Here is a 12,437-nt window from a genome sequence, read left to right as displayed (position 1 = left end):
TGGATTTGAGCTTAGTACAAGGAGACAAGGATGGATCAATTTGCATTCTTATGTATGCTGACCTCCAGTTGAACCAGCACCATTTGTTGAAAAGGCTATCTTTTTTCCATTGGATGTTTTCAGCCTCTTTGTCGAGGATCAAGTGGCCATAGGTGTGTGGGCTCATTTCTGGATCTTCAATCCTGTTCCATTGATCCTCCTGCCTGTCACTGTACCAATACCATGCAGTTTTTAACACTATTGCTCTGTAGTATTGCTTGAGGTCAGGGATACTGATTCCCCCAGATTTTCTTTTGTTGCTGAGAATAGTTTTAGCTATCCTGGGTTTTTTGTTATTCCAGATGAATTTGATAATTGCTCTTTCTAACTCTGTGAAGAATTGAGTTGGGATTTTGATGGGTATTGCATTGAATCTGTATATTGCTTTTGGCAAAATGGCCATTTTAACTATATTGATTCTACCGATCCATGAGCAAGGGAGATTTTCCCATTTTTGAGCTCTTCTTCCATTTCCTTCTTCAGAGTCTTGAAGTTCTTGTCATACAGATCTTTCACATGTTTGGTAAGAGTCACCCCAAGATACTTTATACTGTTTGTGGCTATGGTGAAGGGGGTCATTTCCCTAATTTCTTTCTCAGCCTGCTTATCCTTTGAGTATAGGAAGGCCACTGATTTTCTTGTGTTGATTTTATAACCTGCCACTTTGCTGAAGTTGTTTATCAGCTGTAGGAGCTCTCTAGTGGAGTTTTTTGGGTCACTTAGGTAGACTATCATATCGTCTGCAAATAATGATAGTTTGACTTCTTCCTTTCCGATTTGTATCCCTTTGACCTCCTTATGTTGTCGAATTGCCCGAGCTAGTACCTCAAGTACAATATTGAAAAGATAAGGAGAAAGGGGGCAGCCTTGTCTGGTCCCTGATTTCAGTGGGATTGCTTCAAGTTTCTCTCCATTTAGTTTGATGCTGGCTACCGGTTTGCTGTATATTGCTTTTACTATGTTTAGGTATGGGCCTTGAATTCCTGTTCTCTCCAAGACTTTAAGCATGAAAGGATGCTGAATTTTGTCAAATGCTTTTTCAGCATCCAATGAAATGACCATGTGGTTTTGTTCTTTGAGTTTGTTTATGTAGTGGATTGCATTGATGGATTTCCGTATATTGAACCAACCCTGCATTCCCGGGATAAAGCCTACTTGATCATGGTGGATGATCGTTTTGCTGTGTTCTTGGATTCGGTTGGCAAGAATTTTATTGAGTATTTTTGCATCGATGTTCATAAGGGAAATTGGTCTGAAGTTCTCTTTCTTTGTTGGATCTTATTAGTCATTAGGGAAATGCAAATGAAAACAACCCTGAGATTTCATCTTATACCAGTCAGAATGGCTAAGATTAAAAATTCAGGAGACAGCAGGTGTTGGAGAGGGTGTGGAGAAAGAGGAACACTCCTCCACTGCTGGTGGGGTTGCAAATTGGTACACCCACTCTGGAAATCAGTCTGGCGGTTCCTCCGAAAACTGGGCACCTCACTTCCAGAAGATCCTGCTATACCACTCCTGGGCATATACCCAGAGGATTCCCCACCATGTAACAAGGATACATGCTCTACTATGTTCATAGCAACCCTATTTATAATTGCCAGATGCTGGAAAGAACCCAGGTATCCCTCAACAGAAGAGTGGATGCAAAAAATGTGGTATATCTACACAATGGAGTACTATTCAGCCATTAGAAACAATGAATTCATGAAATTCTTAGGCAAATGGATGGAGCTAGAGAACATCATACTACGTGAGGTAACCCAGACTCAAAAGGTGACTCATGGTATGCACTCACTAATAAGTGGTTATTAACCTAGAAAACTGGAATACCCAAAACATAATCCACACATCAAATGAGGTACAAGAAGAAAGGAGGAGTGGCCCCTTGTTCTGGAAAGACTCAGTGAAGCAGTATTTGGCAAAACCAGAACAAGGAAGTGGGAAGGGGTGGGTGGGAGGACAGGGGGAGAGAAGGGGGCTTGAGGGACTTTCGGGGAGTGGGGGGGCTAGAAAAGGGGAAATCATTTGAAATGTAAATAAATTATATCGAATAAAAAAAATAAAAAAAAAATAAAAATAAAAAAAAAAGAAAGTGCCCAGGACTTGAATAGAGATCTAAACTATCTGAGTGGGACTGTGGCACATCAGGACGGTAAGAAGTCATCAAACTCACGATGACCTTTGGCTGTGACATCCCTCACAGGCGGCTGTTTCAGCAGTTGCCCCCACCCTGTGAGCTATTTGAGCAATTGTGGAAACTTAGGAGGTGGAATCTCTCTGGAAGAGGTGGATTGGTAGAGGGTCCTGTCCTCTGCATCCTGAGGTCTTGAGATGAGAGAAATCCCAGCAGCTTACAACTATCAGGAAGCTTCTGCTCCCTATTTAAGTTGCTTCCGGTCAGGTCTTCAATCACAACTACAAAAACCATAACTAATAGAAACTAACAACACAGCTGTCCAAATACAACGGAGACACAAGGAAATGCATGTGCGAGCAAGGAAGCCTTCAGAGTTCCGATGTGCCACACTGTCTTCACAGAATTTCATGCAAACGGATTCGAATGCCATTGTCCTCTCTCTGGATACTATAACACATGGAGACTAAATAACTCAAGTGCAGAGTCTAGCACCAATGGCTCTTAGAATGTGGACCTAAGGCATGGAGTGAATGGTAGCCCTATTTGGCAAGGTAGTCAGGGTATGGTAGAGAGTGGATTTGAGACAGTGACCACTCAGGATGGTTTTATTAATTTTCTAATGCTCACAAAACATCCAAATGATGGCGCTGAAGATCTCATTTGACATACTCAGGGGCTCAGGAAAAGTCTCAACTTGAAGCTGTAACTTAAAGCGTGTTTGGTATATAGACAACATTTAACAGCATGTGACCAAATGAGATCACCTAAGAAGGAAGAGACACCAAATGTATCCTGGGTACTGCAAGGCTCAGCAGAGACACTGCCTGCCTTCACCCTCCCGTCCTATGTTCCTTGACTTTACTATGAGATTGTAAATCCTGACCATTTCTGTGTGAACTGGTTCTCCATTTCTGTGATAAGATGCGTAAAATAAATTAACTGGAAGAATGGTTCGCTTTGCTTGGTGACTTCAAGGGTTATGGGTCACATGCCATGTGCTGGGTCTGTAGTGGGGGGTGGGGACATCATGGAAGCATGTTAAATGAAGTCCGTTCATCACATGATTGACAGGAAGCAAAGGGAGAGGGGACGGTGTTAGGGTCCAAACATATCTTTCAAGGTTAACTCCCCAAGTGGACCACCTTTCTTCCTCTAGGCCCCACATCCTAAAAGCTCAACCAATATTGTTAAAAACTGGTAACCAAACCTCCAACACATGTTCCTTGGGGACACTTAAACTCCAAGCATAAGAGATCATTTTCATACTACTTGAAGAGAAATTGCTGACCGCACAGAGGGAGTACAGGAGTGGCTATCAGCACATTCTCTCCTTGTAGAATATAGAGAAAATCGTCTCAATTGTTCTGATAATTACAATTTCTCCACTTGAGATGTCTGCTTATGTTGGAGCACCAGACTCTTTGAAATATGAAGGGACACCCTACAACTTACTGGGTGTATTCATTTGTATGACCTTTATAACCCTGCCAGAAGCAGCATACTGACAAGAGCCTTTTACTGACTTAGCACTCAGTGACACTAAATGACATGCTTCCAATTGGGTGTGACAAGACAGATTGAGACTCTAGACACATCTTGGGAGCCCTCATTTCTTGCCCAGCCTGCAGCACGGTGCTCACTCAGCACCCCAATGTGCTCCAGGGTTGTGTTTCGGTCTCCCACTCCTTTACCAAGAGAGAAGATAGAAATACATGCTCTAAAAGGCTTCGGGGTTGATGGTATTTAATCCCGAGACAACATGGCTTATAGATAAGAGCCCATAGAAGGGGTCAGACAGGGACCAGGCAATTTCTCACACTGATCCTGGGAGCCACTCTGCAAAACACAAATTCTCAAATCACAAAAACTCACCCACTTTCTTTTGCAAATATAAGACTATGCCCAAAAGTCAGACAAAACTAATCAACAGCTTTTAAAGCCACAGTTGTATAACTGAGATGTTATAAATTGTGGGGGATGTGGGAAAGAATCTGGTAGAAGAAAAAGTGGAATGGAGACCAAAACAAACAAATAAACAAACAAAAAAACCGTGATCTCCTGAGTTTACTTGAGGAATCTTGATCCAGTCACACAGAGTTGTGATCTGAAATGGCTCCAGCAAAAGAGGAGAGAGAGAGAGAGAGAGAGAGAGAGAGAGAGAGAGAGAGAGAGAGAGAGAGAGAGAGAGAGAGAGAGAGAGAGAGAGAGAGAACAGGACAGTGGTTACTTCCTCTGTCTCCCTTGGGGTGATTCAGTGATTCAGCCCCTCCCATAGAGAGGTCCTGGACAAACAAGTTAGATTCAACCGGACAACCAGTGTAATGACCCATTTGGTCCTTGATTACGTAACTGACACCCTGATTGACTGAAAGGTTGTGTGTAAATCATTGTACTAAATGATAAAAATTAGATCTGCACCCTGATGCTGGTCTCTAGAGTCTGAAATCCAGGCATCTTTGTGGGCTCCATTGCTGCTTTCGCCCTGCCTTTCCCAGTCCCAGTTCTGACAATAAGTAACTGAGCATGTGTTTAAAGGCAAGTAATATGTAAAACTCAAGTCTTGCTTTGTGTGCTCGTTGTAGCAGAAATCTTAGGTAAACTAGGGAAGTATGAGCTGTTCATCTTATACAGGTGAGTTGACTATTTAACCAAGAACCATTTAACCACTTCATTTTTTTTACCCATGAAGTCCCCCAATAATATCTATCACTATCTCTCTCCCTCCCTCCCTTTCCCTTCCTTCCCCCCTCCTTATCTCCCCCTTCAAATTCCAGGTTTTAATTACTAAAACATGCATTCCTTTTTCTGCTTTGAGACAATGCTATGCTGCTAATGTATGTAAACTTCCAGGGAGTCCACCTTAAATCACAGTATGCCCCACCCACTCCAGTGCCTCTGGGCCTTATAGCACGTGCTGCTCGCTGGCTCCTAAAGCAGCATAGGCCTTTTGCTGCAACACTCGATGCTTCTTGAGGTTGACATCAGGAACTGGCATGTCCATGAGAGGGAACAGGCTGCAATGAAGAGATGCCACTGTGCCAACGCATGCTCACCCTGCAATTTAGGAGACAAGACATCCTGTGTCAAGGGCAGTCAAGTGCTCAGGTGAACCTGGGCATGACCCTGGGCTTTGGCCAGCATGGTGGAAACCCATTCTCCATCTCTCCTGGAACTGACATCAAAGCTTATTACATGTGCTTTCATTGAAATGGTGCCAATTCCCTATCGGAAAAGAAGTTCTTACCAGGTATGGTCGGGAAGCGCTACATTTGAAGCATGAACGTAGTCTAAAGGTAATTCCTTTAGACTACCAGAAAGCATCCAACAGAAGACTTTCAAGCTACGAGGCAATGATCCCTGCCAAAGTGTAGATGAATGAAGAGTCCTTTACCAGAAGAATATGAACTGTGCAGTCCTTCATTCCCTTACTCAGCTCAGGGAACAAGCTCAATCCTCAATCCCTGCTTGGTCCTCAGCATCAAAACAGCAAAAGAGCCTGCCCCCTCTTAAAGTAGAATTCACTGGCTCTAGGAAGTTATAAACTTCCCTTGATATCACAAAAGCCAGCCTGTTATCTTTGCCAGTCACAGAGCACCGATGACTACAGCTCTGTGATCTGAGTTAGAGTTTCCATATCGCATGTGCTCAGATAGTTTCCCAGAGATGGCTAAATGAAGCTGTCCCAAAGGCTAGATCTTATCCGCCCTTGCTTATATACATAGCTGTGCCTTACAAATACTATATCTTCGGTTCTGAAAGTCCTGATGTGAAAGAGTGTTGGCTAAGTGTCAGTCCCCCAATACCAGAACAGGCCGACTATCCCCCCAGAGAGGAATTACAGAATGAGGACATAGTCCTCCCACAGTGTCCTTGGAGCATGGGCTCCAGGACACACCCCCTCCCCCAGATAACTCCTGATTTAAAGGCCTAGAGGCATTGGAGTGGGTAGGGTATGCTGTGATTTAAGGTGGAATTCTGGGAAATTTACATACATCCACAGCATGGCATTGTTTCAAGGCAGAAAGATGAGTGCATGTTTTAGTGATTAAACTCACTGGAATTTGAAGAGAGAAAGGGGGAAGGGAAGAGAGAGAGAGAGAGAGAGAGAGAGAGAGAGAGAGAGAGAGAGAGAGAGAGCTTGCTGCACTTGGTGGGTAAAAATATAATGAAATATTACCAACTAAGTTCCTCATCAATAAGAGAAATATGTTCCTGACCAGTCCTAGAGGCTGAGAGCTTCAAGGTTAAGTCAGCAAACGGACTTGATGTTTGGTGGCCCCAACTCCACGCAGTAGAAGACACCCAGTGAACATTCTAGAATTTCATGCTGGAGAACTGATTCCGTGCTAAAGGGCTCTCACTCTCTACTCCTCCCATCACCTCCCAAAGTCTCCTCCACCAGCTAATTTTGGGTCAGGATTTCAGGATGTCCACTCCACAGGGGCACAAGCATCCACCCAAACTCTGGCTTACCCTCCTGCCCCAGCCTCCGCATCTCTCTACTTGCAAAGGGTTTGGAGATATGGAACAGAGGCATGCGCTGAGCTTCCCTGGATCTAAATCACAGCAGCACGGTCTCAACGTCAGAAAAGCTACCCAACCACAAATCTAAAACATTGAAAAATACTGGATCTGCCATTTATTTTTCATGTCGCTATTCCCTAAGAAGTTGTTCATAGGAACATTTATCCTATACCCTAAGTACTCAAGGGATGACTTCAGGTATTGGACTGTGTGTAAGCACAGCACTGCTTTATATCAGCAACTTGAATATATGAGGATTAGCATATCTGTGGGGGGTCATGGAGCTCCGGGTTCTGTGGACACTGTGGGAGGACTATGTCCTGGTTCTGAAACTCCTCTCTAGGGGAGAGTTGGCCTGTTTGGGTTCTGGGGGCCTGGTGCTTATTCTTTCACATCAGGGCTGTAAGAGCCAAAGATAGTATTTGTGAGACACAGCGAGGTATATCAGCAAGGCTGGATAAGGTCTATCCTTGTGCACAGGGTCATTTAGGCATCTCTGGGAAACTGTGTCTGAGCACCTGTGTTAAGGAAACTCTGACTCAGATCACAAAGCTGTAGTCATTGTGACTGGCAAAGATAATAGGGTGACTTTTGTGATATCAAGGTCAATGTATAACTGCATAGACCTAGTGAGTTCAACTTCAAGACGGGGGTGGGATCTTTTGTTCTTTTAACTCTGAGGATTGGGCAGGGCATCCTGTATAGTACTCACTCCAGTTGTTTCTGAGACCCAGGAAATTTGGAAAGCTTGGAAATTTGTATTTTTTTTAAAGCTCCTCACTGAGTGTGGTAGTGTACATTACAATCTCAGCCAGGTGAAGGAAGCAAGATGACTGCTATTTCATGGTTGACTTAGGTAATGTACTAAAATGCTCTTTGAAGAAGGAGGAAGAGAAAGAGGAGAAGCAGAAGAAGAGAAAGGGGGAGGAAATGTTTTTGTTGATATTTGCAAAATTTTGTGTTTTATTCACACTGACCATAAATTTCCCAGCACTGCTGGCTTTCCCTCCTTTCTTACTTTCTGGAAGAGAAGCTTCCAGTGTGGGACAGATTCTTATCAAGTGCAGATAATAGCAAATAGACAGATAATTAGTCAGTTTCAAACACAGGACTTAGGCCCTGGGTCAGTATGTTTGGCCTGGACCAGGGAGGGCCCGTCTTCTTACACCCTCCTCTGAGTGAAAAGAAGAATCCCTGAACCCTACAGTCCCATCCCAGCATCCTTAGGCAACAGCATGGCTGGGAGTAAGAGAACGAAATGACAGAGCCCTGGTAGGATTGAAGAGTGGCGTGAAATACTTGCTCTGTGGGGAGACACTGTAACAGGCTCTGCTAGAGGCAGAGAGAAAGGGAGAGAACGCCTCTCTGTAGGGATTGTGATTGCTCTATCTTTAATGGGTGGATGCATATGAAGTCAAACATACTTTCTGATGTTCCTGTCCCATTGCCATTGTTAATGTAGTTGAGCTGCCTCCAGGATCCCTTCTAAGTCTTTGGCCATTAATACCTTTGTTCATAAAAGGATGGGAGCAAGTAGACTGATCAACACATCAATAACATGAATACAATGAAAGACACCAAGAAGGGACTGTACTTTACATGGGGGAGAGGACAGTGAAAGAAGTGACATTGAAATTGAGGGCAACCTGGGAGAAAGCTGAAAGAAGACACAGGTTTGAGGCAGAGAGGCCAGCTGTGTAAAGTAAGAAGCCTGGAGTTCTGCAGCAGCTGGGCCCTGGGGCTGGGCACGGAGGAGATCCAGGATGGTGGAGCAATCGCTCTACTTCAGCTGGGAGAGCTGGGTCTGGGTACACTCTGCACACAGTACTCTGCCAACAGCTGGAGCCAGGCAGCCTGACACATAGGCACAACCCTGCTCAGTACCAGCTGTTCACCCTGAGTTCGCATGGAATTAATCAAGGCACTCGGGACTCTAGAGAGCCAAATGCATCCGTCCGCAAAGTGAAGCCAGGCTTGACTGAAAGCCATGATGACTCCACAGTGCTGAATCTTGGATCCTCTGTCTGTGCAGGGCACATGAGCAACATCCGGTGGATATCATCTCATTCTTTGATAGACAGGGGCTTGGTTCAGTAGGAGAGCCCATGGCACAGGCATGAGGCTCTGGGTCCCATCTCCAATACTAGGGGGTGGTGGGGCAGGGAGGAGACAAAAATCTAGACTTTTGTTTTTTGTTTATTTGTTTGTTTGTTTTAATTGTGCACATTGAACCAAGTGCCACAAGGCGACATATGGTAGCTGCCTTGTAATTAATTATATCCCTGTCGGACAACAATTGTATATATTCCTACTTGTATAGAACTATCATGAGGTTTAGGAGTTACTGAAAGACTATGTTTTCTGAGTTTATATTGATGGGCTGAAATAGTTTTACAAGGAGTGTATTATGAGATTGTTGCTATGAAGCTATGCCCTGTGAAGAAAGGGGCATTAGCATCTTTCCCAGACAGCTCCATTTCCTGGCAATCTAACAATGATTCTTTATTTTCCTGCCCCCTCCCCTCTCCCCTCTTCTTTCTTATTGGAGACAGGACCTCACTATACAGTTCAGACTGGTCTCCACCTTATGATGTGGCCCAGTCTATCCCTGAACTCACAAGAAACCTCCTGTCTCAGCCTCCCAGGTATTGGGGTTATAGGCATATGCCAACATAATTGAGTTGTATTTTATTTGTAAGCCATTTGTTAATGATATTCTGTGTGGTTATGTTTTTTTGGTTTTTGTTATTTTCAACAGAGAGTGTACTGACTCACCTGCTGAGTGGTTCATAACATACTCTGTGAGTAGACAACTGGGACATTCTTGCTACAGGCTGTGACATTCTTGCTATGCCTTGCCATAATCTTCAGTATGTTATTTTGCAGACATAGGAGATTGTAAACTTTGTCTACCAAAGGGACTACAGAGCTAGAGAAAAGGCCTTACACCGTGCCCTATGCATTGTGCTCTGCATTGTCCTTAGAATGTATAAAATGAAAGTACAATTAGACTTTTCCTTCCCCACACATACCACTTCCTGTCGTGTGGGAATAAGAATACTAGTCACGTGACCAATTCAGTAGTCAAGCTTTCTTAACAATACAGAAACTCACCTGCAAGTCCTTGTCCCATAGAAACTCACAGACGGTTTGGAATTTTTTTTTATCAAGGACAATAAGCAGTCCAATAAAAAGTTATTCAATTGTCCTGGACAAGGAAGGAAAAAATAACAAGAGTCTGTGCCAGAGGTCGAGGTGGGCTTTGGGGACCCAGGGCGAGGGCTGTCTCCTCTGGCCCAGCACGGATGGCCTTGCCTTGTGGCCCCCTTCCTCCCTGGTGCTGCCTTTATGGTCTTCTGGGTCAAGCTTGATTCAACGTGCCCAAGTCACACACTCTTGCTCAGCTGTGTGAGCACCACAGTTTCTTCCCTTTGCGGGGCTGACAGTGTGCTTTGTAACGTCGACAAATGGGATGCACTGTAATGTAAGATATATAAAGCATTCGGTGCTTTGGAAGCCACAGGCAGCACTGTTGAATGCTATGTCTTGACTCCCTAAATGCTGAGGTGTTTTTATGCATTTGAGTTATCAAGAAAGTTCTGAAAATCTCTCTCCATAGTCACTATTGAGTTGACTGTGAATTAAGGGCTTGGAAGTTAAAGAGACATGTATTCCCAACTTAAAACAGGAAAACGCCCAAGCATTTCCAACTCTGAAATACAGCTGGAGAAGAGTGGGGCAGGATGAGGTGAGCCAACTGCTCCCTCAGTGTCTGTTCTCACTCGTCCCAGGCCCCGGCCCATAAAATCTCCCCTCTGTCTTGACCTTCCTTCTTTTCCTGACTTTTATGGTTACTTATTACCTGGATCATCATCACCATTAATACTAATAACCATAAACACATATGCATTAACAGCAACACAAAACCAGGCTCTGCTGATGTAGAAATGAAATACACAATAAAATGTACCCAGTGACTGGAGTGAGCAGTGTATGGCGCTCTGTCGTGTTTGGCTTCTCAACTGCTCAACTAAGTAGATGTGTTGATTTGTAACCAGAACATTGTAGCCTAGGTTATCCCTTTGCCTCATCAGGCTCAGAATTTTTATCTTCCCTTTGTTACTCTTCTTTCTCTTCTTAAGTCACCCAGCCTTCATCCCCTTAATTTGATAAGAATACACTCAATGTTCTATGATCTCCTTAAGACACGGGTTGAAATCTTGATGGTCTTGCAGCCTCTGCCCTAAGGTAAGCAAACCACAACCAGCTTTGCCATCAGTCAGGAAAATTTCTATTTCCAAAGCTGATTTACTCAGAAGACAGAGAACTGAAAGCTTCTAAATGATTTTTGCCACCTTTCTCAAGTATATACAAGTCACATATAATTTAAGTATTTATGGTCTGGAGTCAAGACATATTTAAAGTTCACAAAATCTTAAATATCAAGATCTTAACTGTGGGGCTTTGTGGAATAAATATCGAATTCGTAGGCCTTGAAGACGTGCCTACCATAAACTTAACGGGTGAGAGAACTACGAGAGATGTTTTATCAATATTTGTGTGCTCCAAAGTGCAGCCTACAACAGCAAAGGAAATGCCTCTCCGCTCAATTAGCACAGTGACAGTAAGTGAAAGTGTCACTGCTAATGCATTTGTTGGAATTAGCCCCACTACATGCGTTCTGTTTAAATCAAATAGTGCAGCAGTAATCGGTTTTGGACAGTTTGGAATGTCTGTGTTAGGATCAATCAAATGCATTTTGGTGATGGTTCAAGGGGAAAAGGGCATGCTGAAGTGCAAGGAAGTTACCATCTCTGCTTCAGGACCATCACCCCAAGCCACGTGATGTCAGACCCTGTAGGTCTTTAGAAACCTGCATTTCCAATTAGAAAATCAATAACAACAGTATGTAAGTAGATAAGTAGGCCCGGTAGTGAAACTTGCTTTCTTTAATCCACTTAGAAGCTCCGTGTGACATGAGAAGGCTGCAGTGATTTATTTGATTTGAAATTTTCTAAAATTGCCTCCTTCGCTAAAACCACCTCTCAAATCTAATCAGCAGAATGCATAACAACCACAGTCGATAACAATGTCAGACCAGAGCTGGTCCTGGTGGTCTCATACCATGTGAGTCCTTAGCTTTGAAATAGTCTCTTAATATATCATATGCCTTCACATATGTAAAGTACTGAATAGGCTAATTCATAGAGATAGAAAATAGAATGGATCTCAGCACTCAGAAAACAAAGGCAGGTGGATCCCTGTGAGTTCAAGAGTAGCTTAATCTGCAGGCTATCCAGGTCTCCATATCGAGAACCTGTCTCAAAAAAGGAAGCAGAATGTCATCTATTGTGAGGAGCTAGAGAAAGTCACTACGTCGCAAGTTCCATTCAGTGTGGGGTACTGCAAAGTTCTGGAGAGTGGTAACAAGATCAGTGGAACAGCGAATGTCATAGGTGACACTTCATACTTCAGACTCAAAAATTAATTTGGTGGTAAATTTTGCTGTATTTTACTATGTTAAACATTGGAAATATGGGACTCCTGCCTAGGACTATGTGGCCTGGGTGGGAGGGTGCCCTAAACAAGATAACCCCAACCTGGGGCTGTGGGGAGTGTGCCCAAGACCATCACAAGTCTAGCACCTTCTGCTCTGGACAGGGAGTTAGCCTGAGATAGCCACCAGTTCATTGCTGTACAGGCCTGGGCTGGCATACCATGTCCAAGATGAGCCCTG

Source organism: Apodemus sylvaticus, chromosome 3, assembly GCF_947179515.1.
Source record: "Apodemus sylvaticus chromosome 3, mApoSyl1.1, whole genome shotgun sequence".
Taxonomy (NCBI): domain Eukaryota; kingdom Metazoa; phylum Chordata; class Mammalia; order Rodentia; family Muridae; genus Apodemus; species Apodemus sylvaticus.
This window is presented reverse-complemented; position numbering follows the sequence as displayed.